At 41.7% G+C, this 18,508-nt stretch overlaps 2 long non-coding RNA genes across 2 annotated transcripts; both read left to right on the top strand.

Moving 5' to 3' along the window:
• The first annotated feature begins 2,862 nt into the window (after positions 1-2,862).
• LOC308578082 lies at positions 2,863-7,736 on the top strand. Its single transcript, XR_014003832.1, has 3 exons — positions 2,863-2,944; positions 4,617-4,812; positions 7,602-7,736. It is a non-coding gene; the product is annotated as an uncharacterized lncRNA (long non-coding RNA).
• Positions 7,737-14,904: 7,168 nt separating this feature from the next.
• Positions 14,905-18,204, top strand: LOC308577970. Its single transcript, XR_014003795.1, has 3 exons — positions 14,905-15,008; positions 15,856-16,035; positions 18,133-18,204. It is a non-coding gene; the product is annotated as an uncharacterized lncRNA (long non-coding RNA).
• Positions 18,205-18,508: the final 304 nt, after the last annotated feature.

The raw sequence follows: 18,508 nt of genomic DNA, 5'->3' as shown, positions 1-18,508 counted from the left end.
AACTGGGCAAAAACAAACAAGATGAATTTTAACAGGGAGAAATGTAAAGTATTACACTTGGGCAAAAAAAATGAGAGGCACAAAAACAAGATGGGGGACACCTGGCTTGAGAGCAGTACATGTGAAAAGGATCTAGGAGTCTTGGTTGACCATAAACTTGACATGAGCCAACAGTGTGACGCGGCAGCTAAAAAAGCCAATGCAATTCTGGGCTGCATCAATAGGAGTATAGCATCTAGATCAAGGGAAGTAATAGTGCCACTGTATTCTGCTCTGGTCAGACCTCACCTAGAGTACTGTGTCCAGTTCTGGGCACCACAATTCAAGAAGGACACTGACAAACTGGAACGTGTCCAGAGGAGGGCAACCAAAATGGTCTAAGGTCTGGAAACGATGCCTTATGAGGAACGGCTAAGGGAGTTGGGCATGTTTAGCCTGGAGTTAGTTCATTCGAGACCCAAATTTGATCTATTCTTGACATTGACTAATTGGTTCCGAATAAAATGTAAACTGTTTCTCCAGTGGATGTCTAAGTCTCCAAACATCAATTAGATTACAGTTTTTCGTCATTGAAAAGAAAGTCTTGGGTAGTTTTCCTTCTTTGCTAACCTGAAATTGTTCTTAACCTGAACTTTAGCTAATGGGGCCTCCTGCTGCCATTGAGCCGCCAGAGCACGATTTCTGTTCTCATCCTGAAGCAAAGTTCTTAACCTGAAGCACGATTTCTGGGTTAGCGGAGTGTATAACCTGAAGTCTATGTAAAACGAGGTACCACTGTATATATTTAAAAATTGCATCCAATTTTGACAGTGTTATTACAAACCACTTCATTCAGCCCTGCAACATCTTGCGAAGCAGCGATATACTAATATGCATCTGTTATTATGTGACATTGGTCAAGGCTTTCTGGGAAATAATATATGATGAGTTTAAAGAAAATGTTTGAAAATACATTTGTCAAAAAAGCCAGAAGCCTTCTCACTAGGTATAAGACTTCTTATGTCTGCAACGACGGCAGCAAGAATGCAACTAGCCCAATGGGGCTTAAATTGGATTGTTATGAATGAAAAAAATTAGTAAAAAAATATTTCAAAAGAGAATGCTACTTGCCCAATTAATGGGGCTTAGATCAGGTTATTCATGAAAGAAATGATAAAAAAATATTTAAAAGAAGAGAGAATGCTACTAGCCCAATTAATGTGGCTTATATTTGATTGTTATTAATGAAAAAATTAATAAAAAATAATTTAAAAAGAGAATGCCACTAGCCCAATTAATGGGGCTCATATGGGATTGTTATTAATGAAAAAATTAATGAAAAAATAATTTACAAAGAGAATGCCACTTGCCCAATTAATAGGGCTTAAATCAGATTGCTATGAATGAAAATAATAAATTCTTTAAAAGAAGAAGAGAGAACGCTACTAACCCAATTAATGGGGCTTCTATTGGATTGTGATTAATGAAAAATTAATAAAACATTATTTAACAGAAGAAGAGAGAACGCTACTAGCCCAATTAATGGGGCTTATATTGGATTGTTATCATTATCATTATTTTTCCAGGCCTTCCCATCTAGAGCCCAGAAACTCTGTAACAGTTACCTTCTCAAAGTGATGAATCGCCAGCCAGATTTCCCCTTGCGCATTGAACACACAGCCGAGGTTACTCCATGCCACAGCAAAGTTGGGTTGGGTCTCGATGGCTTTCAGGTAGCAGGCCTTGGGAGGGTCGAGAGGTAGGTAGGTACAGGGGGAAGGGGGTATTTGCACAAAAGAAAAGCAAGAGAAAAGTCCCAGTTAGCAGAGGCTTGACAACCATATGTCAGGAGTGCTCTGATGGTGTTTCCTGCTTGGCAGGGGGTTGGACTCGATGGCCCTTGTGGTCTATTCCAGCTGTATGATTCTATGATTCTACTTTAAATTTAACCATTACAGGTGGGTTTTTTTAAAAAAAATTAATCCTGCTAATGTATTAACCTGTGTGCACTGCTTTTGTCAATATGCAATAAACGTTTCCCATTCTTTTTTATATTAAAACTGGAGGCATTTTTTCAGCTGCAATGGGCCTCCGGTGTCCTGTTAGTACCATTAGTTGGTACCATTTCTCGTACAGTTGATATTCCTTGCATAGATAGATTAGATAGATGATAGATAGTTAGATTAGATTAGATTAGATAGATAGATTAGGTAGGTAGATTAGATAGATACATATATAAGAAAGGTTGGTAGATGGATAGATAGATTAGTTAGATTGATTGATTGAGTAGGTAGATAGATTCAGGCATGGCCAAACCTGGCCCTCCAGCTGTTTTGGGACTACAACTCACATTGTCCCTGACCACTGGTCCTGTTAGGTAGGGATGATGGGGGTTGGAGGGCCAAGTTGGGCCACACCTGGATTAGATGGTAGGTAGGTAGATAGATTTGATAGATAGGGTAGGTAGATAGATAGATAGATAGATAGATAGATAGATAGGCAAGTAGATAGATAATAAGATAAAGTCGGTAGATTGATAAGGTAGGAAGGTAGGTAGGAGGCAGCCTAGGTCAAAGTTGACCCACTTATTTAAAAGTAACCATGCTGTTATACAGTGGTACCTCTGGATGCGAACGGGATCCGTTCCGGGGCCCCGTTCGCATCCTGAAGCGAACATGCTCGGGTCACAATTTGCTGCTTCCGTAGATGCGTGTGGCATCATTTTGAGTGTCTGCACGTGCGCAAGCTGCAGAACCCGGAAGTAACGGGCTCTGTTACTTCTAGGTCGCCACGGAGCACAACCCGAAAATGCTTAACCCGCAGCTACTTCAACCTGAGGTATGACTGTATTAGTAACAAAAATCTATTATCTTAAATATTTTCAGGCGGTGACCCTGGACCCCAACTTCCTGGATGCTTACATTAATCTGGGGAACGTCTTGAAGGAGGCGCGTATATTTGACAGGTAAGCAAATAGGCATAGAGCTTATATTCTCTTTTTTATATAAATGTTTTTTATTGGTTTTGCGTATAATCACATTACGTCTTATATTCTCAGTTTAGTGGTTGCACCCATACCCAAACTAACTCCCATTGTTGCCTAGAGGGTTGATTTTATTTAAAGCAAATTGATTTAAATCCCAAATCCATAAGACTTGATTTAAATCCCCCTTTTACCGGAAGGTTCAGCCTTGCTGGCATCCTCTTAATATTGACAATCGGAGGCAGGTTTCCTTTTTGGAATCCTAACTTCAGAGTCTTTTCTACAGTTATATCAAAATGATTTGGTTCTGCTATATACAGCCCGATTGTGACGAAATGATGGTGAGTTTTAATAAGTGAACACTTTTTATTTGAACAACTTTTCTGCTGTACTTGATTGGAAGGAGAAAAGAAACATTTCCTTCATAACAATTTAAGCAATTTATTTCACTAAAACAGTAACATGGTAGCATATGTATCCATGTTGCTTAACTGATGTGCTGAAACATTTTTTCCCCAAGAAAAACTTGGACTGAGTTTTCGCACACATGAAAAACTTAAAACAAATAATTCTTCCCCGAATTATTTATTTATTTATTTATTTCTACCCCGCTCTCACTGGCCAGGGCCGGGCTCAGGGCGGCTAACACCAAATATAAATTACAATAAAATAGAATAGAAAAAAACCCCAGTTAATTAAAATACAGCTTAAAATGCAGCCTCATCAAGACTACAAAGGGAGGAAACATCAGCTATTCACCCAAGCCAGCTATCCATGCTGGTGCTACATGGGCCAGCAAAAAAGCCACGGGAAAATTTATATACCAAATCCCATATAGGGTGTCAGAGTGAGTCTAAGCATAGAGCGAGTTAAAATAATCAAGCCTGGAGGTGACCATCGCATGGATCACTGGCCAGATCAGGGCGAGAAAGGTAAGGAACCAATTCCTTAATACGGCGGAGGTGGAAAAATGCCACCTTTGCTGTGGCTGCAACCTGTGCCTCCATGGAAAGAGAGGCATCGAAGGTTACACCCAAGCTCTTGACAGAAGGCTCTGGCACTAATTGCGCCCCCACAAGAGATGGGAGTTGGCCCCCCAACCCCATGTTGTCCTGACCCAGCCAGAGGACCTCTGTCTTCGAAGGATTTAACTTCAACTGGCTCCCACGCAGCCACCCAGCCACGGCTTCCAAGCATCTGGTCAGTGTGTCTGGGGCCGAGTCCATTGACAGATAAAGTTGGGTGTCATCAGCATATTGACGACAACTCAGCCCTAAACTCCGGACAATCTGGGCAAGGGGGCGCATAAAGATATTGAAAAGCATCTGGGAAAGGATTGTGCCCTGCGGCACTCCACACAACAAGGAGTGCCGCAGCGACAACTCCCTCCCTAGCGCCACCCTCTGTCCCCGACTTGAGATAAAGGAGCACAGCCATTGTCTGACTGTGCCCTGAATCCCCACGTTGGCAAGGCGGTGGTCCAAAAGTTTGTGATCGACCATGTCGAAGGCCGCTAACAAATCTAAAAGAATCAGCAGTCCCGGCCCGCCTCGATCCTCTTAATCGTCCTCCCAAAGCATTTTATTTTTTAAAAAACAGATTTTTATCCACCCTGGTGACAATGAAACTGAACCAGTCCTTGATCTCATTTCAGAGCCGTTGCAGCCTACCTACGGGCCCTGAGCCTGAGTCCCAACCACGCTGTTGTCCACGGCAACCTGGCATGTGTGTATTACGAACAGGGGCTGATCGATCTGGCAATCGATACCTACAAGAGGGCCATTGAGCTCCAGCCCCACTTCCCTGACGCCTACTGCAACCTGGCCAACGCGCTGAAAGAGAAAGGCAGCGTAAGAAACTGGTCCCTTTTGCCTTGGGGTGGGGGGAACATCTATATAAAAGATGTTTTATAGATGGTACTTAACACCTGCCAAAATAGCTAAAATGTATAAAACAAAAAAACTGTGCTGGAGGTGCAGTAAAGAAGAAGGGACACTTATACATTTCTGGTGGGCCTGTGAAAAAAAAATACAGAAACTTTCCTATTAGGCAGTGGTGTCCAAACTTTTTTCAAAGAGGGCCAGATTTGATGAAGTGAAGGGCCATAAGGGCCGACCAAAGTTGTTTACTTTTTTTAAGGATTGAAGTTGTTGAGCTCTTTTCTTAGGGTTTAAATTGTTGAACTTTTTTTAGGATTGAAGTTGTTTAGCTTTTTCTTAGGCTTTTACCCCATGCTGAATTGGCCAGATTAACAGAGACAATTAGGGCACAACCCAGACAAGAATTCCAAAAGGAATGGGGAAAATGCAGAGAATACTTTACCAAACAGTGCCCCAAAATATACACTTGGACTTGTTTCAATTAATTTCTACAGGAGACTTTGTGGTTTAAGTCATAATTAGGAAAAATTGTAATAATCCCATACAAAAGAAATAGTATACAAGAGGTAAATAAGGCGGCCATTTAACAGAATAAAGTCTTTTATTTTTATGTTATGTTTTCTTTGTGTAAGAGGATAGGAGTTTAATTTTGATAATTAGTCAATGGTGGTGGGTCTGTTTGTATGTATGAGTTGTTGTGGACTATGTTATAAATAAAATAAAAATTAAAAAAAGAAAATGAAACCGGTCCCTTTTGCTTTCTGTATGTCAGAGGGTTTGCTGAAAAAAGCCTTCCGGATGATGGTGACCTCGAAATTGGGCTCTTTGGGGGGGGGATTTGGGGTACAGAACCTAGAAGAAGTCCTCTTTTATTTTTTCCTTTGTCATATCGTCACATACAACTTTGCTCATACCAAGCGTCGACTCCCCTCCCCCTTCCCCCGCTCCCACTCCCTGGCTTTCTTAAGCAGTCACGATCCTCTTAGCATTTCTATATCACCCTTTAAAAATTGTCCAGTAGCACCTGATGATGATGATAATAATAATAATAATAATAATAATAATAATAATAATAATAATAATAATAATAATAATAATAATAATAATAAAATTTATACCCCGCCTATCTGGCTGGGTTTCCCCAGCCACTCTTGGCGACAAAATATTAAAATACAATAGTCCTTCCCTAAACAGGGCTTGCTAAACTTGGCTTCTTCTTGGTATAATTTTTTGTATGCAGGTCCACTTCTTCAGATACAAAAGCTTCTACCAAGACCAAACTGAGTTGGTCTGCAATGTGCTACTGGACAATTTATATATTTTTTATATATTTCAACTGCGTTAGACCACCACAGCTGCCTACCTGAACATATATCGCCCTATTTACCTTCTTACTCTACTTAAAACAATTTACTTTAGCATTTGTAAATCACTTTCAAAAATTAGCCTCTGGTTTTTTTAATAACAGTATATTTAAAGATCTTTTTCAATTCTTTGTAAATCATATCCCAGTAGACTTTGACTTTAGTGCACATCCACCACCTATGGACGAAATTCCCTTCCTTCTCCTTGCATTTCTAGCGTGCCTTATCTTGAGTTATATATATTTTAGCAAGTTTAGTCGGCGTCAAATACCACCTATACGTCACCTTCATTAAATTTTTAATTAGTGCTGTACATTCAATAAATTGTTTTTGCCCATAATCTTTCCCACTTATCTAATTCAATGTTATGACCAAAATCTTGAGCCCATTTAATCATAACCGACTTAACTTCTTCATCCTTTGTATGCCATTCTTATATGTTTTTGGCAATGATTTTCTTTTACTATCTAGCAACTCTGTCTCTTAATTTTGATTTAGTATGACCAAAACCATTTCCCTTACTGTCTTCCTTAAATACATCTTGCAAAAGACGGTAAGTGTGCGGGAAAGAGAGTTTGAATCGGATTAGTCTGCTCTTGTATTTATGTTCCCCTAAACCAAGCATGTCCAAAGTCCACTTTGGGGGCCTTCCACCCATCTCTCCTAGATCTCAAAATGCATTGGTTTTGTCATATTTCCTGCTATCCTGCCAAAGAATTTAAATTTTCCCAATGTTCTTTTAGACCAGGCATGTCCAAAGTCCAGTTCAGGGGCCTAATCTGGCCCTCTGGTCGATTTAATCCGGCCCTCGTGGCGGTTTATTTACTAGGGCAAAACTTCCCCCCAAAAAGCTCAAGAACTTTAATCCTAAAAAAAGGTCAGCACCTCTGAGGTCAAATCCTTAAAAAAGGCTCAACAATTGTGGGGTTTTACTGTTAATATGCTTCTTCTTAATTGCATTTCACTATTAATATACTTCTTAATTGTATTTCAGTTCAACAATGACTTTGATAAAATACATCTTTTGTGACGTGCAGAAGGCTTGAGTTACCTATGAGGTGCAACAGTTACCATATAGCATATATTCAATATAAAAAACAGCAACAATTGGTTGTTGACAAAGGACAGCTGGCATATATATATAAAAGATATTAACTGATATGCATGCCATTCCAGATATAGCTATATAATCTCTACTGTTGGTAAGAGAAGAACTTTGGAGCAGGCATTTTCAAAAAAAGAGTTTTTTATGAACCGCTCTAATACCAAGTTACCGTCAGGAGCTGAGGGGCCGTATCAAACCTCAATCCAGCCATCACATCACAGAGCAGCCTTTTGGGCTCCTGTGAAAGACATACTAATATTCGTGTAAAAACTCTGTTTTGTGTTTCGAAGGTTGCCGAAGCCGAGGAATGCTACAATACAGCTCTCCGTTTATGTCCGACTCACGCGGATTCTCTTAATAACCTGGCGAACATCAAGCGAGAACAAGGGAATATCGAGGAGGCTGTCCGCCTCTACCGGAAAGCTCTTGAGGTACGTGCGTGGAGAATTACAACAATTAAATTGAGATATAAGGGTTAGGCATGCGTACCCTGGACTCCTAGTCTGGGTCTTTTTAAAAATCGCCGATCAAATTTTTCTTGATCAATAACGGAAATAATGGTGAAGAAGTGAAAGTGAAGTAGCATTTTGAGGCTCGACAAAGCATGGTCCGATAAGTCCCTTTTGGAAGGAAGAGGGTCTGTCCCCCTTTTTATATTCCTAGGCCTCCTGGAATGACCAAAAATCTGCTTTTTCATCAGAAGAACAATGCAAGGTGTTAAGGAACGGTACAGAAATTGAAATAAAAGCTGGGCACATGCTGTTCTCTGTGTCGGCTGAGCTTGATCCCCTGACAGTCTTATTTTCTAACAGTATTTCCTATGCGTACGAAAAAGGCAGTTCATAGGCCCATTATTATTATTATTATTATTATTATTATTATTATTATTATTATTATTATTATTATTTCTAAATATGTATCTTTAAGGTATTCAATAAATTTTTCCCATTCTTGTTTAATTTTTTTATATATATAAATAGTTTTTATTAAGTTTTAGCATTTTATATTCAACACAAACATCATTCTTGCAGACAGCATAGATGAATCCCAATCTCCCCCAGCTTCCCTCTTCTGTTTTTTTAAATATTTACTTCTCCTGCCTATCTCATTCTCCCTTAATTTTGCCATCTTTGAACTAACGATGGTTATATCCTTAAGGTTTTTGCACCATGCTTTTTCACATTTCATCTTCATTATTTTCCCCATTTTGTCCTTTTAACTTTTTTCTTTGCTTAAATTTCCTATCATCTTGATGTCTGATCTTCACAGTCATTTTGATAATCCACTCTTCTTTTGTTGGGACCTTCTCTTCCTTCCACATCCGGGCTAAGAACATTCTGGCATAAATAGAATACACTGTCTTTTTAGGTCTCTTGGTATTTCTTCACCCGTTAAACCTATTAGAAAGGCTTCTGGTTTTTACACAAATGTTCTCTCCCCCCCCCCCCAGTTAATTATACAGTGGTACCTTGGTTCTCAAACTGAATGTGTTCCAAAACCAAGGTGCACTTTCCCATAGAAAGTCATGCAAAACTCTATCTAGTGAACAATAGTGAACAATGTGGTGACAGAAGAGCTTCAGATTGAAAAAGGTACACGTCAGGGGTGCCCCCTGTCCCCTTTATTGTTTATCTCAGTCCTGGAGGTTTTGCTGAACATGATAAGGAAGGATCGGCAGGTACAAGGAATACGGGTCGGAGTGAAACAATATAAACTGAAAGCATTTGCAGATGACTTGGTTTTAACATTACAGGAGCCAGAATCTAGTACAAAAAGAGTTCTGGAACTGATACAGAAATTTGGTCGGGTGGCGGGTTTCAAGTTGAACAAACAAAAAACTAAGGTGTTAGGGAAAAATTTGACAGCTACTGAAACAGAAGGGTTTCAGAAGGAAACAGAACTAAATATTGTTAAAAAAGTGAAATACCTGGGGGTCAATCTCTCCTCCAAGAACCTGAATTTATTTAAAGATAATTATGAGAAATGTTGGTCAGAAGTTAAAAAGGATCTAGAAATTTGGTCAAGACTGAAGTTGTCCTTGTTAGGCCAAATTGCAGCTATAAAAATGAACGTTTTGCCAAAGATGTTGTTTTTGTTTCAGGCCTTGCAGATTGTGGACAGAGTGGAATGTTTTGGAAAGTGGCAGAAGGATATCTCTAAATTTGTCTGGCAGGGCAAAAAGCCCCGAATAAAGTTTAAAATACTAACTGATGCAAAGGAAAGAGGGGGATTTGCCCTGCCGGACTTAAGGATATATTACGAAGCTGCAGCCTTCTGCTGGATGAAAGATTGGATCTTGTTGGAAAACACTGATGTCCTAGATCTGGAAGGCTTTAATAACTCGTTAGGTTGGCATGCGTATTTGTGGTATGACAAGGCAAAAACATATGGAATGTTTAAAAACCATATTGTCAGGAAAGCAATATTTATGGTCTGGAAAAAATACAAAGACTTACTAGAAAGCAAAACTCCGAGGTGGGTATCACCAATAGAGGCCAAGGCTCGGAAAAAACCCAATATGGAGGCCGGTTGGCCGAAATATTGGGAAATAATAGAAAACATTGGAGATAATTGGAGGTTGCAGAGCTTTGAAAGGTTAAAGGGTAAAGTGCAAGATTGGTTTCATTATGCCCAAATTAATGAGGTTTTTAAGCTAGATAAAAAAACAGGATTCCAGGTGGAAAAATCGAAACTTGAGACAGAATTGTTAGAACCAAAGACCAAGCTATTATCGAGAATGTATAACTTGCTGCTTAAATGGAACACTCAGGATGAGACAGTTAAATCAGCCATGATAAAATGGGCCCAGGACATTGGTTATAACATCATGTCTGAGGACTGGGAAAGGTTATGGACCACCGGTATGAAGTTTACGGCATGTAATGCCTTGAAAGAAAACATTATGAAAATGGTATACAGGTGGTACATGACCCCAGTCAAGCTTGCTAAGATCTACCACTTGTCCGATAATAAATGCTGGAAATGTAAGGAGGCTGAAGGGACATTCTTTCACCTCTGGTGGACCTGTCCAAGAGTGAAGGCCTTCTGGGAAATGATATATAACGAGTTTAAAAAGGTGTTTAAATACACTTTCCCTAAGAAACCAGAGGCATTCCTCCTGGGCATTGTCGGCCAGAAGGTGTTAAAGAAGGATAGAACTCTTTTTATGTATGCTACTACTGCAGCAAGGATTCTTATCGCTAAGCATTGGAAGACTCAAGATTTGCCCACACTGGAGGACTGGCAGACGCAACTGATGAACTACATGGAACTAGCCGAGATGACTGCAAGGATTCGAGACTTGGGAGAAGAAGCAATGGAGGAGGACTGGTGTAAATTTAAGGACTATTTGCAAAAGTATTATAAGTTATATGAATCTTAAGACGCCGTATGATTTGGAATATCAGCCCCAGCAACAAAATGGTTTATATAAGAAATTGGATAATTTTTACGAAAGAATCAAGGTTTAAATGGGTAAAAATGACAATATGTTATATTTTAAAAGTAAATTGAAAACAAGAGATTTAAACTTAAACTGCAATTGAAAGTAAAAAGAAACACATGAAACAAGGTTATAATTTGCTGATAATTTTATTGTTAAGAATGCACTATGTGGGAGATGTGGGGAAGCCCGATAGAAATCTGAAATAAGTTGTTGAAATGGTTGAGATTTTCTGTTTTTTCTTTCTTTCTACTGTCTATGTTCTTTCTTTTCTATTTGTAATCTGGAAAAAAACGTAATAAAAATTATTATATAAAAAAAAAAGAAAGTCATGCAAAACGGATTAATCCGTACCAGACTTTGAAAAACAATCCCTAAAACAGCCATTTAACATGAATTTTACTATCTAACGAGACCACTGATCCCTAAAATGAAAGCAGTCATCCATGTACTGTACTCTAAAATAAATACAACAGTCTTGTAAATGATAAAAATGAAAATTATTTTTTTTCCTCACCTGCACTGATGATAGTCATTGTTCGGATGGGGACCGGGGCTTCTATCCGTTTCTGCAATCACACAATCAATCAATCAATCAATCAATCAATCAGTAACTAAACTGGGATCCGCACAGTCGCAAAAACAAATGAACCAAAAAAGCCTCCGAAACAAAAACACCACATAAATTGCAAAAACCAAAGCACCAAACTTAATCTGTTCCCGAAGTCTGTTTGATTGGTGCAGGCGCCCCAGAAAGAATAGCTGACAGCCAAATTTGATGTTTGGCTTCCGAAAAACGCCTGGAAACTGGAACACTTTTTCTGGGTTTTCGGCATTTGGGAACCAAAGCGTTTGAGTAGTAGTAATAATAATAATAATAATTTGTTTTTGTTTGTATCCCACCCTCGCCGGCCAAGGCTGGGCTCAGAGCAGCTAACATCATAAAAACAACACAACGAGCCTAAAAGCAGACATCAAGTAATTCAAATAAAAATTAATTCAGACAAGTTAAAATCCGGGCAGGTGGCAATTATTAGGGTGGAATTGAGAGTGATTAATAATTGCCAGAATTGAGGAGCATGGAATTTCCCAAAAGGAAAGTGCTGCTTGTCCGTATGAAGAGGATGCCACAATGCTGAACCTTTCTGTATAAAAAACCTTCTGTATAAAGAAACCTGTATAAAAAACATTTGAGAACCAAGGTCTCACTGTCTCACATGACCACTAGGGTGGTTCATAAAAAAACACTTTTTTGAAGATGCCTGCTCCCAAGGTCTTATCTTACTACACTAGGGATTATATAGCTATATCTGAAATTTTGTGCATATCAGTTAATATCTCAACCCTCCATGAAAATAGCTGTTTTCTTGGACGTTTTCCTATTTTGTGAAGGCTTTGGAGAAGGCATTTTTTAAAAAAGTTTTTTTAATGAACTGCCCTAAAGACCACCGTATAGGATAGAAAGAGCCTTCTTGACCCTTACATTTCCAGCGTAACTTCAGAGTATTTTTGTACCAAAATGGCACTTTTTCTCTCCCCCTCCATGTCAGAATCAGTCCCACTTTTGCAGACGCCTATTCCAACATGGGGAAAACCTTGAAGGAAATGCAAGACGTCCAGGGAGCTCTGCAATGCTACACAAGAGCAATCCAGATAAATCCTGTGTTTGCCGATGCCCACAGCAACCTCACTTCCATCCATAAGGTAAGCTTTGTGTCTCTGCTAAATCTATTTAAAAAAAAAAAAACTGGGGGGGGGGGCAGCAGGGGAATCTTAGTTTTTACAAAAGGAAAACAACTGGCAAAAGCCGTCCCAAACCGAGATGGGGCACAAAAAGAAAAAGGGGAGAATTGGAATTTATGCTGGAAGTGTGAGGAGGCAGAGGGCACGCCGATACGTTTATGGTGGGGCTACAGAAACGTTAAAAAATTCATGAGGAAATAAAAAAGATGATCAGAATTAATTTAGAGGGGAAAACCAGAGGCATATTTACTGAGTATAAGAGGTAAAGAAATACCACAAGATGGGAAGATATTATTCTTATACGCGACAGCTGCAGCAAGGCTACTCCTTGCACAAAACTGGAACAGGAAATATATACCCACAAAGGATGACTGGATAAAGAAACTAATTGAATTTATAGAACTGGCAAGGTCAAGTGCAGTAATAAGGTACCAATCAAACTGGAAAATAAAAATATAATGGAAATGGTTTGAAGATTATGTGTTCAAGTACTGCTCAAAAACTAACATGTTGATATGTTTGGTTTAATGTTTGTAAATCTGGTTTATAATAATAATAAATAGTAAGTTAAAAGAGTTAAGAAATATAAATTTAGATAAAAATTGCAATGTGAATGTGAGTGAAGGAAGTCACGTGGGTATTTGGGTAAATGCTGAGTTGTGTATAGGGTTAGATGTGGGGAATCCATATATGTAATGTATAGTGTTGAAAATGTACGGCAACTAGCATGTAAAATGAAATCAAAAATAAATAAATAAATAGGGGGGAAATAAAAATGGCAATGTGAAATATTATATAGGAGGGTGAGGGGCGGTGGAGGGAAGCCACAAGGGTGGTTTTAATGTCTGAAATTTTGGGTGGTAGGGTAATACGAATTTTGTTTTGTGTCTATGTGTTTGTTTGTAAATAATTTTTTTAAAAGGAAAATGAAAAAATTGCTATTTTTACTTTGAAATAAAAATGGGGGGGGAGGTCTTATACGGGTGATTGGGTGGGTGAATGGCTCATTTTCTTAAATTTGAGCCCCCCCAAATAGAGGGTGGCTTATATAGACGGAAAGTATGGTGGAGTTCCACACCCAAAAATCTCATTGTGACTTCCAATCACCCCTACGTCACATTTCCGATGGCGCCCTTTTGCTCGTCTCTCCTAGATCTCAAAATGCATTGGTTTTGTCATATTTCCTGCTGTCCTTTGTCAATCCACACCTGCCAAAGAATTTAAATTTTCCCAACATTTTTTTTTAGACCACACATGTCCAGCGTGTGGCCGGGGAGCGTAACCTGGTTTACTTACTGGGGCAACCCCCCCCCCAATGCTCAACAACTTCAATCCTAAAAAGAGCTCAACAACCTTGGGGTTAAATCCTAAAACAGCTCAACAAATTTGCCCCGCCCTCATGTCAAATCTGGCCCTCTTTGGGAAAATTTGGGCACCCCTGTAAATTTAGACAATACAGTCCTATCTCGGGTTAAATATGCTTCAGGATGAATATTTTTGGGTTGCGCTCCGCAGTGACCCAGAAGTAACGGAGCACGTTACTTGCGGGTTTCGCCGCATGCACAGACCCTCAAAATGATGTCATGCGCAGAAGCGGCGAATTGCGACGTGCAGATGCGGGTTGCATTCGCTTCAGGATGCGAACGGGGCTCCGGAACGGATCCCATTCACATCCAGAGGTACCACTGTACTCTGCAAGTGTCCTGTTCTCTATGAAATGTTTCTTCCAAAACCTCTCGTAATTCTGCCTGTATTATAATCTTGCTAATTCTGCGTATTTTAGCCTTTTTGCTAGCTACGCCAACTTAGTAGGGATGGGATTCTCCTTTCCATCCTTTGTCTGTTAAGATTCTCGCTGCGGCTATTGTAGACACTGTGACTTGCCATTGTTTTATAACCATTTATTGTAACATTTATTCTATGATCAATTACAATAATCATTCATTGTAATATTCATTTATTGTACGATTAATTACAATTTATTGTAATTGTTAAGAGTAGGTTTCTATTGAATTTTTACATGCTGATACTCAATATTATTCTATAGCATGGGGAGGCAAACTACGGCCCCATGGCCTTCTCAATCTAGCCGGGAGTCGGCATGTTTTGACACGAGTATAATGTGTCCTTTTATTTAAAATGCACCTCTGGGTTATTTGTGGGACATAGGAATGTGTTCCTTTTTCCCCCTCCCCAAAATCTAGTCTGGCCCCCACAAGGTCTAAGGGACAGTGGACGGCCCCCTGCTGAAAAAGTTTGCCGACCCCTGTTCTATTCCAATGATTGTTGAATGTTACTTTATAAGTCTACCAGGTGTGGATCATCGTGCCTTCTGTCTGTTCTTCATCTTTGGTTTTGATGGTTGAGAAAAAAGCTAGTGGCAATTGCTGAAATATCCCTCCCTTTCTAGGATTCCGGAAACATCCCAGAGGCAATTGCTTCGTATCGCACCGCCTTGAAACTGAAGCCGGATTTTCCTGACGCTTACTGCAACCTGGCGCACTGTTTGCAGGTGAGGCAGAGTTTTAAGGGCCAACACTCCCAGGGTTTCCGGCATTTGGGAACCGAGGCGTTTGAGTCCCAAGGTACCACGGTAATGGTAAAAGCGTCACCTAATTCAGGAATTGTCCAATGTCACTTTAGAGACCAACTCAGTTTGTTCTGTGTCTAAGCTTTCATGTGCAGGCAGACTTATTCAGATACACTGAAGCGGAAGTCCCCACACCCTGATATTTAGAGGGAGGGTGGGGCGGGGTATTTCTCTGAACGGTAGTAGGACTCAATCGGTATGGTCAACCTGTGGACGAATGTGTCTCATTACATATCCTAAAACTATTTCAGGTCATCTGCGTACCATCCCTTGTTTTTTCAGTCATTCACAGTTGCCAGCAGGTGGACCATACCCATTGACTCCTACTACCCTTCGGAGAAAAACCCCAACTCACCCTCCCACTATATATCAGGGTCTGGGGGCTTCTCCTTACTCTTATATAGCAGGGTCTGGGGACTTCTCCCTCTGTATATCAGGGTCTGGGGACTTCCGCTTCAGTGTATCTGAAGAAGTGTGCATGCACACAAAAGCTTATATCAGGCATCCCCAACCTGCGCCCCCCCCCCCGATGTTTTGGCCTACAACTCCCATGATCCCTAGCTAACAGGACCAGTGGTCGGGGATGATGGGAATTGTAGTCTAAAACATCTGGAGGGCCGAAGGCTTGGGGTGCCTGGCTTATACCAAGAACAAACTTTGTTGGTCTCTAAGGCACTACTGGACAATTTATATATATATATTGACTTCATCAGACCAATACGGCTACCTACCTGAATCTAGAACCCTGGTTTTCTTTGCCCCCTTTCAGATCGTCTGTGATTGGACCGATTACGGCGAGAGAATGAAGAAGCTTGTCAGTATTGTGGCTGACCAGCTGGAGAAGAACCGGCTCCCTTCGGTGCACCCGCATCACAGCATGCTGTATCCACTGTCTCACGGCTTCCGAAAGGCTATTGCCGAGAGACATGGGAACCTTTGCCTGGACAAGGTGGGTCTATGCTGTGAAGAGGTGTGCGCCGCTCCGTTCCGTCAGAGTTTGAATGCTTTCATGTTGGCTTTGGATATATAATAATATATAATAATTTATTATTTCTACCCTGCCCATCTGTCTGGGTATCCTCAGCCACTCTGGGTGGCTGCCAACCAAATATTAAAAACACAAGGCAGCATTAAATATTTAAAAACTTCCCTAAACAGGGCTGCCTTCAGATGTCTTTTAAAAGTGAGATAATTGCTTATTTCTTTGACATCTGATGGAAGGGCGTTCCACAGGGCGGCCGTCACCACGAGAAGGCCCTCTGCCTGCTTCCCTGTAACTTGGCTTCTTGCAGGGAGGGAAGCGCCAGAAGGCCCTCGGGAGAGGGACCCCGGTGTCCGGGGTGGAGATGCTCCTTCAGGTCTACTGGGCCGAGGCCATTGAGGGCTTTCAAGGTCAGCACCGACACTATGAATTGTGCTTGGAAACGTACTGGGAGCCAAAGCAGATCTCTTGGGACCGGTGGTATGTGGTCTCAGTCAGACTGGATTTAAATCCTTTATTTTACAGAAAGGCTTGATCTTGCTGGCATCCTCTTAATATTGACAACCAGAGGAAAGTTTCATCTGCTGGGCTGTTTAGGGCTTTCAAGGTCAGCACCAACACTTTGAATTGTGCCCGGAAACGTACTGGGAGTCAATGCAGGTCTTTCAAGACTGGTGTTATGTGGTCTCTGCGGCTGTTCACGGCCCCCAGTCTGGCTACCACATTCTGGATTAATTGCAGTAAGGTAGCCCCACATAGAGCGCATTGCAGTCGTCCAAGCTGGAGATAACAAGAGCATGCGCCACTCTGGCAAGAGAGTCCGTGGGCAGGGAGGGTCTTATCCTGCATCCCAGATAGAGCTGCCCTGGACACAGAACAGACCTGTGCCTCCATGGGTCCAAAATGACCCCCAGACTGTGCAGCTGGTCCTTCAGGGGCACAGTTGCCCCGTTCAGGACCAGGGAGTCCCCCCCACCCGCCCACACACCACAGAACTTCAGTCTTGTCAGGATTCAACCTCAACCAGTTAGCTGCCATCCATCCTCCAACCGCCTCGAGGCACCCGCACAGGAACTCCACCGCCTTTGCCGGCTCTGATTTGAAAGAGAGGTAGAGCTCTCTATCAGGCTTCCTCAACCTTGGCCCTCCTGATGCTTTTGGCCTACAGCTCCATGGTCCCTAGCTAGCAGGTCTAGTGGTCAGGGATGATGGGCACTGTAGTTTGAAAACAGCTGGAGGGCCAAGGTTTAGGAAGCCTGCTCTGTATTGGCGCCAATGGCTGTTAAGCGAAAAAATTCCAGGGTGAGTGACTCCTTGACAGCCTAGCTCACCGGGGCACTTGTCCCCCATGGGTCCATGCTGTCAGTAAAAGGAGGAAGTCCCAGCCCGGTAATTTGGAGCAAAACAGTGGTCAGTAGACCATGATTCTTACTGTTGCACCACAGGTCTGCCCAGGAGTAAGAACCCCGAGCATGGGGCAATGTCAACTTTTAAAACTTCCTTCTTCCCCCCAGAATACACTTCAAGCAGCATCGTTGATACATCATCACTACATCACTAGCACATCACAAATGAGGAGGGGTATACAAGGGTTATGCATTCACTATGAGGTCCCTTTATCAGACCCCTTAAATCTCCATCACTGAAAGAACAATAAAACTCTTGACACGTCCTTTCCCACTGGACTTGTCTGGAGATGGGCATTCAGAACACCTGCCTTGCTAAACTGCCTTGGCAGATGTCTATGGTTGCCCCCTTGGTCCCTCCCTCGGTGGGGTGCCGTGTATGTGCTCTCAGGCTTGGGGAATTCTGGCGGGATGCCCTGTTCCTGCTGCCTACATGACTTCCTGCTTCTTGGCTCATGGAGGGAGGTGGAGCCCAAATTCGTTCAAATGGCGGAATGAGGAGAGTCGGTTAAAGCATAGATTTTCTGCGTGTCTTTCTTGGGCTGTCAAGTCAAAGGTATGTATATCTGTAACATTGGAACAACTTCAAAGATGTGGCCTCATGTCCCCCACCCCCATGTCATTTCCGTAACCCGGCTTTCTTGAATCCCCTTGCTAGATCAACGTGCTCCACAAGCCGCCTTACGAGCACCCCAAGGACCTGAAAGGCAGTGAGGGCCGGCTCCGCGTTGACTACCTGAGCTCTGACTTTGGGAACCACCCCACCTCCCATCTCATGCAGTGAATCCCAGGCATGCACAATTCGGACAAATTTGAGGTGAGGTGCACAAGAGGGCAGCTGTGTGAGTAGCTCAGGCGGCAGAGCGCTGAGACTCTGAATCTTGGGGTCATGGGTACGAGCCCCACGTTGGGCCAAACGAATGAATACAGCCTAGGACCGCCTCTCCACGGAGGATCTAACAGTCTGCAAATAAAAAAATGTTAGAGGTCCTGGGCTTCAGGGAGATTAGGCTGGCCTCGACCAGGGCCAGGGC

Source organism: Podarcis bocagei (assembly GCF_964188305.1).
Source record: "Podarcis bocagei genome assembly, chromosome: W".
Lineage (NCBI taxonomy): Eukaryota > Metazoa > Chordata > Lepidosauria > Squamata > Lacertidae > Podarcis > Podarcis bocagei.
Note: the sequence above shows the minus strand (reverse complement) of the source record. Positions and strands in the feature narration are given on the sequence as shown.